This window comes from Bufo bufo, chromosome 11 (genome assembly GCF_905171765.1).
Source record: "Bufo bufo chromosome 11, aBufBuf1.1, whole genome shotgun sequence".
Taxonomy (NCBI): domain Eukaryota; kingdom Metazoa; phylum Chordata; class Amphibia; order Anura; family Bufonidae; genus Bufo; species Bufo bufo.
Window position 1 is genome coordinate 3037790 of NC_053399.1, and position 18057 is coordinate 3055846.

Here is an 18057-nt window from a genome sequence, read left to right on the forward strand (position 1 = left end):
CCGCTGGTGCTGCATTCACTGACATGGGCCAGGCTCCTAGGTAAGGCGTTGTTCACATCTGTGATGGGGACAATATAATGCAGCTTGCTGCGCTAGTTTGTCCAATAAAATGCTGAGCTCCCTGTTACTCTTGTTTTACGACCCTTGAAATATGAGGAGGAAAACTCCAAACTTGGCTGCGTCCCGAAGGGTTAGCTTACGGTTTATGCTTATACACAGCCTAGAGATGAGGTTCTTTCCAATAACTACTCCGATCCTTACCCCCAACATCTTCAGAAAGTATTCGAACTCCAGGTACATTTGGTCTCTGCCCAGTCTGCTGGGACGGCTCTATAGAGCATATGACGGCTATGGATTTCCCCGCTGATCCCATGGCCCACTTTCATTAGGACCCAGGTTTCCTGCTGTTCATGAGCATTTTATTTTTGAGGGTCTCCAGGTCAGAGGATCACTTTACATTGACAGGACCATGCACCAAATGAAATGATGGCAATGATTCTGCGGCAGTACTAACCAGCATCGCTGCAGGCCTATTTTTCTTACTAAATGTCATATCCTTTATCTCCACAATCCAAGAAACATTACAAAAAGGTCTTATAATACATTAAAACTAAGCATCCAGGGCACAACCGCTTTACTGTGATCATCCTTTACTTCCAATGTTATAGAATGCAGGGAGAGGGAGGCCACAACTTATGGGACCAGTCTCATGGTTCCCTCAGGAACATCACAAAATTCTCAGACCAAATATTCACCAAATGGGAAAATCTATCGAGACTGAACAGATTCCGAGGGGAACAAGTCGGTATTTGGCAGAAGCGAGAACACTTAGCGCAGCATTTCCGGTCGCTGTAGTGAGACGATTATCAGTGATGTGAGAGGGGGTTGATGCTAAACAGATTGTGCTACCTGCAGTGATCAGACAGGCAGAGAGGAAGCGCACTGGAGACCATTGGAGTGCGGTAGGTAGGGGAGGCTGGGACGCGTCGCACATCTCATTTCTTGCTGGGGACGGCTGTTTTGGAGCATCTGAGTAGGCTCCATCTCTTTCCCGGAGAGAGATAAGTCAGCAGCAGCGTGTGTGATAACTCTGCTCATCTGCAGGCTGCCAGGCAGAGATAAGGAAGAGAAGATTGGAGGAGCAGAAAAAGAAGGTGTAAAATAGATAGACCCTCACACAAGAGAATGGAACAGGACTCTGCAGAGGTCTGGATGTGAGCATCTGCCCAGTGGACAGAACACTCCACACTGAAATATGCAGTTATATAACTCACATATATATCACTGACATATTCCACAGCGCTGTACAGACATTCTCATCCCTTATATATCACTGACATATTCCACAGTGCTGTACAGACATTCTCATCACTTATATATCACTGACATATTCCACAGCGCTGTACAGACATTCTCATCACTTCTATATCACTGACATATCCCACAGCGCTGTACAGACATTCTCATCCCTTATATATCACTGACATATTCCACAGCGCTGTACAGACATTCTCATCACTTATATATCACTGACATATTCCACAGCGCTGTACAGGCATTCTCATCACTTATATATCACTGACATATTCCACAGCACTGTACAGACATTCTCATCACTTATATATCACTGACATATTCCACAGCGCTGTACAGACATTCTCATCACTTATATATCACTGACATATTCCACAGCGCTGTACAGACATTCTCATCACTTATATATCACTGACATATTCCATAGCGCTGTACAGACATTCTCATTACTAATATATCACTGACATATTCCACAGCGCTGTACAGACATTCTCATCCCTTATATATCACTGACATATTCCACAGCGCTGTACAGACATTCTCATCACTTATATATCACTGACATATTCCACAGCGCTGTACAGACATTCTCATCCCTTATATATCACTGACATATTCCACAGCGCTGTACAGACATTCTCATCCCTTATATATCACTGACATATTCCACAGCACTGTACAGACATTCTCATCACTTATATATCACTGACATATTCCACAGCGCTGTACAGACATTCTCATCACTTATATATCACTGACATATTCCACAGCACTGTACAGACATTCTCATCACTTATATATCACTGACATATTCCACAGCGCTGTACAGGCATTCTCATCACTTATATATCACTGACATATTCCACAGCACTGTACAGACATTCTCATCACTTATATATCACTGACATATTCCACAGCGCTGTACAGACATTCTCATCACTTATATATCACTGACATATTCCACAGCGCTGTACAGACATTCTCATCACTTATATATCACTGACATATTCCATAGCGCTGTACAGACATTCTCATTACTAATATATCACTGACATATTCCACAGCGCTGTACAGACATTCTCATCCCTTATATATCACTGACATATTCCACAGCGCTGTACAGACATTCTCATCCCTTATATATCACTGACATATTCCACAGCGCTGTACAGACATTCTCATCACTTATATATCACTGACATATTCCACAGCGCTGTACAGACATTCTCATCCCTTATATATCACTGACATATTCCACAGCGCTGTACAGACATTCTCATCACTTATATATCACTGACATATTCCACAGCGCTGTACAGACATTCTCATCACTTATATATCACTGACATATTCCACAGCGCTGTACAGACATTCTCATCACTTATATATCACTGACATATTCCACAGCGCTGTACAGACATTCCCATCACTTATATATCACTGACATATTCCACAGCGCTGTACAGACATTCTCATCACTTATATATCACTGACATATTCCACAGCGCTGTACAGACATTCTCATCACTTATATATCACTGACATATTCCACAGCGCTGTACAGACATTCTCATCACTTATATATCACTGACATATTCCACAGCTCTGTACAGACATTCTCATCACTTATATATCACTGACATATTCCACAGCGCTGTACAGACATTCTCATCACTTATATATCACTGACATATTCCACAGCACTGTACAGACATTCTCATCACTTATATATCACTGACATATTCCACAGCGCTGTACAGACATACTCATCACTTATATATAACTGACATATTCCACAGCGCTGTACAGACATTCTCATCCCTTATATATCACTGACATATTCCACAGCGCTGTACAGACATTCTCATCCCTTATATATCACTGACATATTCCACAGCGCTGTACAGACATTCTCATCACTTATATATCACTGACATATTCCACAGCACTGTACAGACATTCCCATCACTTATATATCACTGACATATTCCACAGCTCTGTACAGACATTCTCATCACTTATATATCACTGACATATTCCACAGCGCTGTACAGACATTCTCATCACTTATATATCACTGACATATTCCACAGCACTGTACAGACATTCTCATCACTTATATATCACTGACATATTCCACAGCGCTGTACAGACATTCTCATCACTTATATATCACTGACATATTCCACAGCGCTGTACAGACATTCTCATCACTTATATATCACTGACATATTCCATAGCGCTGTACAGACATTCTCATCACTATATATCACTGACATATTCCATAGCGCTGTACAGACATTCTCATCACTTATATATCACTGACATATTCCACAGCGCTGTACAGACATTCTCATTACTAATATATCACTGACATATTCCACAGCGCTGTACAGACATTCTCATCCCTTATATATCACTGACATATTCCACAGCGCTGTACAGACATACTCATTACTTATATATCACTGACATATTCCACAGCGCTGTACAGACATTCTCATCCCTTATATATCACTGACATATTCCACAGCGCTGTACAGACATTCTCATCACTTATATATCGCTGACATATTCCACAGCGCTGTACAGACATTCCCATCACTTATATATCACTGACATATTCCACAGCGCTGTACAGACATTCTCATCCCTTATATATCACTGACATATTCTACAGTGCTGTACAAACATTCTCATCACTTATATATCACTGACATATTCCACAGCGCTGTACAGACATTCTCATCACTTATATATCACTGACATATTCCACAGCGCTGTACAGACATTCTCATCCCTTATATATCACTGACATATTCCACAGCGCTGTACAGACATTCTCATCCCTTATATATCACTGACATATTCCACAGCGCTGTACAAACATTCTCATCACTTATATATCACTGACATATTCCACAGCGCTGTACAGACATTCTCATCACTTATATATCACTGATCACTGACATATTCCACAGCGCTGTACAGACATTCTCATCCCTTATATATCACTGACATATTCCACAGCGCTGTACAGACATTCTCATCACTTATATATCACTGACATATTCCACAGCGCTGTACAGACATTCTCATCCCTTATATATCACTGACATATTCCACAGCACTGTACAGACATTCTCATCACTTCTATATCACTGACATATTCCACAGCACTGTACAGACATTCTCATCACTTCTATATCACTGACATATCCCACAGCGCTGTACAGACATTCTCATCCCTTATATATCACTGACATATTCCACAGCGCTGTACAGACATTCTCATCACTTATATATCACTGACATATTCCACAGCGCTGTACAGACATTCTCATCACTTATATATCACTGACATATTCCACAGCACTGTACAGACATTCTCATCACTTCTATATCACTGACATATTCCACAGCACTGTACAGACATTCTCATCACTTCTATATCACTCACAGCGCTGTACAGACATTCTCATCACTTATATATCACTGACATATTCCACAGCACTGTACAGACATTCCCATCACTTATATATCACTGACATATTCCACAGCTCTGTACAGACATTCTCATCACTTATATATCACTGACATATTCCACAGCGCTGTACAGACATTCTCATCACTTATATATCACTGACATATTCCACAGCACTGTACTGACATTCTCATCACTTATATATCACTGACATATTCCACAGCGCTGTACAGACATTCTCATCCCTTATATATCACTGACATATTCCACAGCACTGTACAGACATTCTCATCACTTCTATATCACTGACATATTCCACAGCACTGTACAGACATTCTCATCACTTCTATATCACTGACATATCCCACAGCGCTGTACAGATATTCTCATCCCTTATATATCACTGACATATTCCACAGCGCTGTACAGACATTCTCATCACTTATATATCACTGACATATTCCACAGCGCTGTACAGACATTCTCATCACTTATATATCACTGACATATTCCACAGCACTGTACAGACATTCTCATCACTTCTATATCACTGACATATTCCACAGCACTGTACAGACATTCTCATCACTTCTATATCACTCACAGCGCTGTACAGACATTCTCATCACTTATATATCACTGACATATTCCACAGCACTGTACAGACATTCCCATCACTTATATATCACTGACATATTCCACAGCTCTGTACAGACATTCTCATCACTTATATATCACTGACATATTCCACAGCGCTGTACAGACATTCTCATCACTTATATATCACTGACATATTCCACAGCACTGTACTGACATTCTCATCACTTATATATCACTGACATATTCCACAGCGCTGTACAGACATTCTCATCCCTTATATATCACTGACATATTCCACAGCACTGTACAGACATTCTCATCACTTCTATATCACTGACATATTCCACAGCACTGTACAGACATTCTCATCACTTCTATATCACTGACATATCCCACAGCGCTGTACAGATATTCTCATCCCTTATATATCACTGACATATTCCACAGCGCTGTACAGACATTCTCATCACTTATATATCACTGACATATTCCACAGCGCTGTACAGACATTCTCATCACTTATATATCACTGACATATTCCACAGCACTGTACAGACATTCTCATCACTTCTATATCACTGACATATTCCACAGCACTGTACAGACATTCTCATCACTTCTATATCACTCACAGCGCTGTACAGACATTCTCATCACTTATATATCACTGACATATTCCACAGCACTGTACAGACATTCCCATCACTTATATATCACTGACATATTCCACAGCTCTGTACAGACATTCTCATCACTTATATATCACTGACATATTCCACAGCGCTGTACAGACATTCTCATCACTTATATATCACTGACATATTCCACAGCACTGTACTGACATTCTCATCACTTATATATCACTGACATATTCCACAGCGCTGTACAGACATTCTCATCCCTTATATATCACTGACATATTCCACAGCACTGTACAGACATTCTCATCACTTCTATATCACTGACATATTCCACAGCACTGTACAGACATTCTCATCACTTCTATATCACTGACATATCCCACAGCGCTGTACAGATATTCTCATCCCTTATATATCACTGACATATTCCACAGCGCTGTACAGACATTCTCATCACTTATATATCACTGACATATTCCACAGCGCTGTACAGACATTCTCATCACTTATATATCACTGACATATTCCACAGCACTGTACAGACATTCTCATCACTTCTATATCACTGACATATTCCACAGCACTGTACAGACATTCTCATCACTTCTATATCACTCACAGCGCTGTACAGACATTCTCATCACTTATATATCACTGACATATTCCACAGCACTGTACAGACATTCTCATCACTTATATATCACTGACATATTCCACAGCTCTGTACAGACATTCTCATCACTTATATATCACTGACATATTCCACAGCGCTGTACAGACATTCTCATCACTTATATATCACTGACATATTCCACAGCACTGTACTGACATTCTCATCACTTATATATCACTGACATATTCCACAGCGCTGTACAGACATTCTCATCCCTTATATATCACTGACATATTCCACAGCACTGTACAGACATTCTCATCACTTCTATATCACTGACATATTCCACAGCACTGTACAGACATTCTCATCACTTCTATATCACTGACATATCCCACAGCGCTGTACAGATATTCTCATCCCTTATATATCACTGACATATTCCACAGCGCTGTACAGACATTCTCATCACTTATATATCACTGACATATTCCACAGCGCTGTACAGACATTCTCATCACTTATATATCACTGACATATTCCACAGCACTGTACAGACATTCTCATCACTTCTATATCACTGACATATTCCACAGCACTGTACAGACATTCTCATCACTTCTATATCACTCACAGCGCTGTACAGACATTCTCATCACTTATATATCACTGACATATTCCACAGCACTGTACAGACATTCCCATCACTTATATATCACTGACATATTCCACAGCTCTGTACAGACATTCTCATCACTTATATATCACTGACATATTCCACAGCGCTGTACAGACATTCTCATCACTTATATATCACTGACATATTCCACAGCACTGTACTGACATTCTCATCACTTATATATCACTGACATATTCCACAGCGCTGTACAGACATTCTCATCACTTATATATCACTGACATATTCCACAGCGCTGTACAGACATTCTCATCACTTATATATCACTGACATATTCCATAGCGCTGTACAGACATTCTCATCACTATATATCACTGACATATTCCATAGCGCTGTACAGACATTCTCATCACTTATATATCACTGACATATTCCACAGCGCTGTACAGACATTCTCATTACTAATATATCACTGACATATTCCACAGCGCTGTACAGACATTCTCATCCCTTATATATCATTGACATATTCCACAGCGCTGTACAGACATACTCATTACTTATATATCACTGACATATTCCACAGCGCTGTACAGACATTCTCATCCCTTATATATCACTGACATATTCCACAGCGCTGTACAGACATTCTCATCACTTATATATCACTGACATATTCCACAGCGCTGTACAGACATTCTCATCACTTATATATCACTGACATATTCCACAGCGCTGTACAGACATTCCCATCACTTATATATCACTGACATATTCCACAGCGCTGTACAGACATTCTCATCCCTTATATATCACTGACATATTCTACAGCGCTGTACAAACATTCTCATCACTTATATATCACTGACATATTCTACAGCGCTGTACAGACATTCTCATCCCTTATATATCACTGACATATTTCACAGCGCTGTACAGACATTCTCATCCCTTATATATCACTGACATATTCCACAGCGCTGTACAGACATTCGCATCACTAATATATCACTGACATATTCCACAGCGCTGTACAGACAATCTCATCACTTCTATATCACTGACATATTCCACAGCGCTGTACAGACATTCTCATCACTTATATATCACTGACATATTCCACAGCGCTGTACAGACATTCTCATCACTTATATATCACTGACATATTCCACAGCGCTGTACAGACATTCTCATCCCTTATATATCACTGACATATTCCACAGCGCTGTACAGACATTCTCATCACTTGTATATAGGGGTGGGCGATATAGACGATATAGGCGATATGCGATATAAATTTGTGCCACGATATGGATTTTGAGCATATCGCCGGACCGCGATATGATCCTGAGCCGGCACAGTGGAGAAGGAGAGAGTCCCTCCCTCCCCACTGTGCGCGGCTGCCGCTGACCATTAATGACAAAAGAGGAGGAGGGGAGGGACTGACAGTAAATCATTGAGTAAGTTTTCACGATCTCAGTGAGCGCGTGAAAACTCAAATCCGATGGTATATTCTAATCCCCAGGCGTTCCCATGGTGACAGGGACGCTTGCCTGGGGTTAGAATATACAGGGCCACGCCGCTGACAGTAGAACATTTAAAAACTAATCAGTAACTGTAACTTTAACTTTATTCATTGGTGATCTCTTTACTGTATACCTTACTAGGTCTTAGCTCCGGTAACAGCAGGCAGTGCGGGCGGGCGGCGCTCACTCACTGACGTCACGCGCCTGCTCCTCCCACTAGGCGGCGCAGGCGCGTGACGTCAGTGAGTGAGCGCCGCCCCCCGCACTGCCTGCTGTTACCGGAGCTAAGACCTAGTAAGGTATACAGTAAAGAGATCACCAATGAATAAAGTTAAAGTTACTGATTAGTTTTTAAATGTATTCCTGTGAGCGTCGGGGGGGGGGGGGGGGGATCTGTGGATGGCACCGTTTAGGGGAGGGGGGGGGGAATCTGTGGATGGCACCGTTTAGGGGAGGGGGGGATCTGTGGATGGCACCGTTTAGGGGAGGGGGGGGAATCTGTGGATGGCACAGTTTAGGGGAGGGGGGGGATCTGTGGATGGCACAGTTTAGGGGAGGGGGGGGAATCTGTGGATGGCACAGTTTAGGGGAGGGGGGGGAATCTGTGGATGGCACAGTTTAGGGGAGGGGGGGGGGAATCTGTGGATGGCACCGTTTAGGGGAGGGGGGGGATCTGTGGATGGCACCGTTTAGGGGAGGGGGGGGGATCTGTGGATGGCACCGTTTAGGGGAGGGGGGGATCTGTGAATGGCACCGTTTAGGGGAGGGGGGATCTGTGGATGGCACCGTTTAGGGGAGGGGGGGATCTGTGGATGGCACCGTTTAGGGGGGGGGGGGAATCTGTGGATGGCACCGTTTAGGGGAGGGGGGGGAACTGGGGATGGCACCGTTTAGGGGAGGGGGGGATCTGGGGATGGCACCGTTTAGGGGAGGGGGGGGATCTGGGGATGGCACCTTTTAGGGGAGGGGGGGATCTGTGGATGGCACCGTTTAGGGGAGGGGGATCAGCTCCCTGCTGCTGTGTGCACAAAGCACAGGGCAGCAGGGAGAGTGTAAAGTCCTATTCACCCTAATAGAGCTCTATTAGGGTGAATATGACAAGGGTTCTACGTTCTAGCCCTTAAGGAGACTAATAGTTATTAAATAAAAAGTAAAAAAAAGTTTAAACACGCCCCCCCAAATATAGAAAACAATATATCGCAATATATATTGCATATCGCACATGCTTAAAATTATATCGCAATATAGATTTTAGGCCATATCGCCCACCCCTACTTGTATATCACTGACATAGTCCACAGCGCTGTACAGACATTCCCATCACTTATATATGACTGACATATTCCACAGCGCTGTACAGACATTCTCATCCCTTATATATCACTGACATATTCCACAGCGCTGTACAGACATTCTCATCACTTATATATCACTGACATATTCCACAGCGCTGTACAGACATTCTCATCACTTATATATCACTGACATATTCCACAGCGCTGTACAGACATTCTCATCCCTTATATATCACTGACATATTCCACAGCGCTGTACAGACATTCTCATCACTTATATATCACTGACATATTCCACAGCGCTGTACAGACATTCTCATCACTTATATATCACTGACATATTCCACAGCGCTGTACAGACATTCTCATCCCTTATATATCACTGACATATTCCACAGCGCTGTACAGACATTCTCATCACTTATATATCACTGACATAGTCCACAGCGCTGTACAGACATTCTCATCACTTATATATCACTGACATATTCCACAGCGCTGTACAGACATTCTCATCACTAATATATCACTGACATATTCCACAGCGCTGTACAGACATTCTCATCACTTATATATCACTGACATAGTCCACAGCGCTGTACAGACATTCTCATCACTAATATATCACTGACATATTCCACAGCGCTGTACAGACATTCTCATCACTTATATATCACTGACATATTCCACAGCGCTGTACAGACATTCTCATCCCTTATATATCACTGACATATTCCACAGTGCTGTACAGACATTCTCATCCCTTATATATCACTGACATATTCCACAGCGCTGTACAGACATTCTCATCACTTATATATCACTGACATATTCCACAGCGCTGTACAGACATTCTCATCCCTTATATATCACTGACATATTCCACAGTGCTGTACAGACATTCTCATCCCTTATATATCACTGACATATTCCACAGCGCTGTACAGACATTCTCATCACTTATATATCACTGACATATTCCACAGCGCTGTACAGACATTCTCATCACTGATATATCACTGACATATTCCACAGCGCTGTACAGACATTCTCATCACTTATATATCACTGACATATTCCACAGCGCTGTACAGACATTATCATCACTTATATATCACTGACATATTCCACAGCGCTGTACAGACATTCTCATCACTTATATATCACTGACATATTCCACAGCCCGTGTGCCCATTCTTAAATATGACAAGGAAAAAGTAAAATTAAGCAGCACGTCAGTACTGTTTGCCTGTACACTGCAGTGGAGGCTGTGTACCTGGTTTAGTTGATGTGTTATGTATATGGGTGTCTGCCATGCTTTCTGATGTGATCCCCTAATACAGCCTCTACAGTCCTAACAGTAGTTACAGGAGGGAGATTACAGCGACCTGTATGAAAAGTCACAAACTGCAGACTATTAATACCCAGAGCTGGTCACTAACCGGTCCAGTCTACTGCAGACTATTAATCCCCAGTGCTGGTGACTGACCGGTCCAGTCTACTGCAGACTATTAATCCCCAGTGCTGGTGACTGACCGGTCCAGTCTACTGCAGTCCATTAATTCCCAGTGCTGGTGACTGACCGGTCCAGTCTACTGCAGACTATTAATCCCCAGTGCTGGTCACTGACCGGTCCAGTCTACTGCAGTCCATTAATTCCCAGTGCTGGTCACTGACCGGTCCAGTCTACTGCAGACTATTAATCCCCAGTGCTGGTCAAAGACAAGTCCAATCTACTGCAGACTATTAATCCCCAGTGCTGATAACTGACCGGTCCAGTCTACTGTAGACTATTAATTTACAGTGCTGGTCACAGACCGGACCAGTCTACTGCAGACTATTAATCCCCAGTGTTGGTCGCTGACCGGTCCAGTCTACTGCAGTCCATTAATTCCCAGTGCTGGTCACTGACCGGTCCAGTCTACTGCAGTCCATTAATTCCCAGTGCTGGTCACTGACCGGTCCAGTCTACTGCAGTCCATTAATTCCCAGTGCTGGTCACTGACCGGTCCAGTCTACTGCAGACTATTAATCCCCAGTGCTGATCACTAACCGGTCCAGTCTACTGCAGACTATTAATCCCCAGTGCTGATCACTGACCGGTCCAGTCTACTGCAGACTATTAATCCCCAGTGCTGATCACTAACCGGTCCAGTCTACTGCAGACGATTAATCCCCAGTGCTGGTCACTGACCGGTCCAGTTCCTGCAGACTATTAATCCCCAGTGCTGGTCACTGACCGGTCCAGTCTACTGCAGACTATTAATCCCCAGTGCTGGTCACTGACTGTTCCAGTCTACAGTAGACTATTAATCCCCAGTGCTGGTCACTGACCGGTCCAGTCTACTGCAGACTATTAATCCCCAGTGCTGGTCACTGACTGTTCCAGTCTACTGTAGACTATTAATTCACAGTCCTGGTCACAGACCGGACCAGTCTACTGCAGACTATTAATCCCCAGTGTTGATCGCTGACCGGTCCAGTCTACTGCAGAGGAAAATAAAGCCCCCGTTGTTTCAGCCCGCTGCAAACTGATTGTGTGCAGAGTACAGAGAGTGTCACATAACAAAGTCTGTAGAATAGGAAGAAGCACGAACATCCAGAATATCGCCCTACAGATGGTGGTTACAATTGCTCCCATTGCTGAAAAAAATAAAAAATAAAAAGAACCTAAGTAACCTGGACAAAAAGAACATCAAAGGAGCAGAAAAGTAAAAGCGAAAAAAGTGGAAACTGTTCACATACAAGAGGAACTGTCCATCTTCTCACGTGTGACGGTCGACAGTGTGAACACTGACCACCAGGGGGCGCCCAATACATACAATCACTTTAATCAGAGGGACTGTATAATTACTCCACACTGTAATGTGCCTCTATTCAAATGATATTAATGTACCGTAAATCTAATCTTATTAATAAACGAACGGTAGAAACAGGAACATTTTTGTCAGTTTATCTGAAATTCAAACATGCAGTTCATGCTGTGCCTGGATACCTGCCAAGCAATGGGAAAAAGAGGCAAAAGATTCCTTAGAGAAGGGCAGAGGAGCGCTGATCTCTGGCAGCTGGGGCAGGGGAAGCACTATGGTTGTGGTCCTCGTCAGCGAGCACTCCAGACACAGAGCATTCAATAGCAACAGTCTGAGTGCTGCAGAACACCATCAGATTTTAAACCAGCAGAGCAAAGGTGAGACATAGACTGAGGGAAAGACGGAAGGTTCCCAGTGTGTGTACAGAAAACAGGCCAAAGCCAGGGCTAGAGGCAGATGTCATAGCAGGTTGTGCACCTTCTATTCACTGACTACATTAACCGCCTCACGTCCGCCCATAGGATATAAACGTCCTATGGGTGGACGTCTATTTCTGACAGCACGTTTTAGAACGTCCTGTCAGAAATAGCAGCTGCACGCTAATCGTGCAGCTGCTGATCGGGTTGCCCGCTGTCAGTGACAGCAGGGCAACCCTAAGACAAGGCAGGGACAGTGCCCAGGTGTCCCTGCCTTCACGATCGCTGCAGACACAGCGCTCGGTCTGCAGAGAAGGAAGCGCTGTGCGCTTCCTGTTCCGGCCCGGCGGTCATGTGACCGCCGTGACCGGAGTGTGCAGGAGCTGTGTGAGGTCTCTCAGAGACCTCGATCAGCCCTGCACTGAGGCTGTACAGCGCTGTATACTGCTGTACAGCCTCTATAGGGGTGCATTTGTCCTGTAACTGGGGCTACTATGTCAGCCCCAGTTACAGGAGAAATCAACAGTGTAAAAAAAAAAAAAAAAGTGAAGTAAATGTCCCCCAGAGGTCTTGTATGACCTTATGGGGGACGAAAAGTGTAAAATAAAATAAAAATAAAATAAAGGGTCGAAAAAATAAAATAAAAAAAAGTTTCACATGTAAAAAAAAAAAAAATCCCAAGTAAGGAATAAAAAAAAAAATTTAAAATAGAAAAAATAAAATAAAATAGACATATTTAGTATTGCCGCGTCCGTAAAAACCAGCTCTATAAAAATATCACATGACCTAACCCCTCGGGTGAACACCGTAAAAAAAATAAAAATAAAACTGTGTCAAAACAAGCAATTTTTGTCACCTTGCATCACAAAAGGTGCAACACCAAGTGATCAAAAACGCGTATGTCCCACAAAATGGTACCAATAAAACCGTCACCGCATCCCGCAAAAAATGAGCCCCTACATAAGAAAATCTCTCAAAAAATAAAAAAACTATAGCTCTTAGAACATGGAGACACTAAAACATCATTTTTTTGGTTTCAAAAATGCTATTATTGTGTTAAAGTGAAACAAATAAAAAAAAGTATACATATTAGGTATTGCCGCGTCCGTAAAAACCAGCTCTATAAAAATATCACATGACCTAACCCCTCGGGTGAACACCGTAAAAAAAAAAAAAAAAAAAACTGTGTCAAAACAAGCAATTTTTGTCACCTTGCATCACAAAAGGTGCAACACCAAGTGATCAAAAACGCGTATGTCCCACAAAATAGTACCAATAAAACCGTCACCTCATCCCGCAAAAAATGAGCCCCTACATAAGAAAATCTCTCAAAAAATAAAAAAACTATAGCTCTCAGAACATGGACACATTAAAACATAATTTTTTGGTTTCAAAAATGCTATTATTGTGTAAAACTTTAATAAATGAGAAAAAGTATACATATTAGGTATCGCCACGTCCGTAACAATCTGCTCTATAAAAATGTCACTTGACTGAACCCCTCAGGTGAACGCTGTAAAAATAAATAAATAGAAACTGTGCTAAAACAACCAATTTTTTGGTCACCTTGCCCCATAAAGTGTTATAATGAATGATCAAAAAATCATATGTACCCAAAAATAGTACTAATAAAACTGGCACCTTATCCCCTAGTTTCCAAAATGGGGTCACTTCTTGGGAGTTTCTACTGTAAGGGTGCATCAGGGGGCTTCAAATGGGACATGGCATCTAAAAACCATGTGGAGTTCCTTATCTTCTGTGCCCTGCCGTGTGCCCATACAGCAGTTTACGACCACATGTGGGGTGTTTCTGTAAACCGCAGAATCTGGGTAATAAATATTGAGTTTTGTTTGGCTGTTAACCATCGATGTGTTAAAGAAAAAAATTGATTAAAATGGAAAATCTGCCCAAAAAGTGAAATTTAAAAATTTGATCTCCATTTTCCTTTAATTCTTGTGGAACGCCTAAAGGGTTAACAAAGTTTGTAAAATCGGTTTTGAATACCTTGAGGGGTGTAGTTTCTACAATGGGGTCATTTATGGGGGTATCCACTATGTAGGCCCCACAAAGTGACTTCAGACCTGAACTGGTCCTTATAAAGTGGGTTTTGGCAATTTTCTTAAAAATTTGAAGAATTGCTTCTAAACTTCTAAGCCTTCTAACGTCCTAAAAAAATAAAATGACATTTCCAAAATGATGCCAACATAAAGTACACATATGGGGAATGTTAAATAATAAATATTTTATGAGGTATCACTTTCTGTTTTAAAAGCAGAGAAATTTAAATTTAGAAAATTGCGAATTTTTCAAATTTTTGGGTAAATTTTGGATTTTTTCATAAATAAAGGTGAAATATTTTGACTCAAATTTATGACTATCATGATGTACAATGTGTCACGAGAAAACAATCTCTGAATGACTTGGATAAATAAAGGCGTTCCAAAGTTATTACCACATAAAGTGAGATATGTCAGTTTTGCAAAATTTGGCCTGGTCAGGAAGGGGGCAAAGGGCCCAGATGGGAAGTGGTTAAGAGAACCACAAGAAGTGCCAATGACCTGCACATAAGCACATCCTGGTCATAAAGAGAAACACATGGACAAAATGTCTCTAAGAAATCATACAGAAGACATGTGGTCCCCAGGACGATAGGGGTAGTAGTAGTGGGGAGACCTAAATAGTTGAGATAGGAGTCCCTTTCTACAAAATGGAGAAGGCAACATGGCAAAAGACAAAGGGTAATGCAGGGGGAGATGACAAGGTAACTGGGTGAGGGAATCACTGGTGGAATGGCAGGGCAGACTGGGAACTTAAAGTGGCCCTGGAAAAAACTAAAAATGACACCAAGTTGTAGGTGGGTCCAAACTGACAGAAGGCGGGGAACACAAGAAGGCGGGGTCAGCAAAACTGCAGTGCAGCACAAAATCCTGCCCCAGCAGGACCAAATACCACAATGCAGCTTAAAATACTGCCCTATAACCAAACTGAGGATGGTAATACAGTTGAATTCAGGAGGGATGTGCGCCTGCTGGCCAGGTGCATAGGTTCTTGCTGGTCCTAGCATTAATCGTTATGTACCTGGCCAGCGGACATGAGGAGGGCTCGGGCCACCTCCTGGGATATTTCTCTACAGAGCATATGGCAAGTCCGCCCCTGAGGAGTGGTGCAGGGGGATTTAGGACAGGACAGGTGAGAAAGAGCAGACTCAACTTAGGTTACAGTCACATTACTGCAGATTTCCTGAAGCCCAAATCAGGAGTGAATGTTAAAAAAAAAAAAAAAGATGTATTTCTCCTTAACCCCTTAAGGACACCGCCATATTTCACCTTAAGGACCAGGACATTTTTTGCAAATCTGACCAGTGTCACTTTAAAAACTTTAAAACACTTTTACTTATCCAGGCCATTCTGAGATTGTTTTTTCGTCACATATTGTACTTCATGAAACTGGTCAAATGAAAAAAAAAAAAAATATTCATAAAAAAAATACCAAATTGACAAAAATTTTTTTTTAAAAATTAGCAAATTTCTAAGTTTCAATTTCTCTACTTCTATAATACATAGTAATAACTACAAAAATAGTTATTACTTTACATTCCCCATATGTCTACTTCATGTTTGGATAATTTTGGGGACATTACAAGGCTTAGAAGTTAAGAAGCAAATCTTGAAATGTTTCAGAAATTTTCAAAAACCTATTTTTTAAGGACCAGTTCAGGTCTGAAGTCACTTTGTGAGGCTTGCATAATAGAAACCACCCAAAACTGACTCCATTCTAGAAACTACACCCCTCAAGGTATTCAAAACTGATTTTACAAACGTTGTTAACCCTTTAGGTGTTGCACATAAGTTAATGGCAAAAGGAGATAAAATTTCAGAATTTTTTTATTTTTGGCAAATTTCCCATTTTAATCCATATTTTACAGCAAGGGTTAACAGCCAAACAAAACTCAATAATTATTGCCCCGATTCTGTAGTTTGCAGAAACACCCTATATGTGGTCGTAAACTGCTGTACGGGCACATGGTAGGGCGTAGAGGGAAAGGAGCGCCGTGTGGTTTTTGGTAGGCAGGTTTTGCTGGACTGGTTTGTTTACACCATGTCCTATTTGAAGCCCCCCTGATGCACCCCTAGAGTAGAAACTCGATAAAAGTTACCCCATTTTGGAAACTATGGGATAAGGTGGCAGTTTTGTTGGGACTATTTTTAGGGTACATATGATTTTTGGTTGCTCTATATTACATTTTTGTGAGGCAAGGTTACCAAACATAGAAATTTTTAAATTTCATCTACATTTGCCATTGTTGAGGAACACCTAAAGGGTTAATAAAGTTTGTAAAATCTGTTTTAAATACATTGAGGCGTGTAGTTTCTTAGATGAGGTCACTTTGATGGAGTTTCTACTCTAGGGGTGCATCAGGGGTTCTTCAAATGGAACATGGTGCCAAAAAAAAAGGGCCATCGGGGGGGCGTGGCCAGCCATGCAGGAGTGAGGACGTGTGTGCTGCGAGCTCCTCCATAGCACCGGAGTTAATCCACCGCCAGCAACCTTTTAAAGATGGGCAAAGTCCCTAAGAAAGGCAAGACCCGCTCTCTAGCCCCTCTGGCATCCTCACAGGGAGACATTCCCAGGCTCTTTGCCAGGCAACCTGCGACGCCGGGACCCGGTATGAATGAGCGCGCCAAGCGCTTCCAAGATGGCGCCGCCGGCCCTGAGGAAAC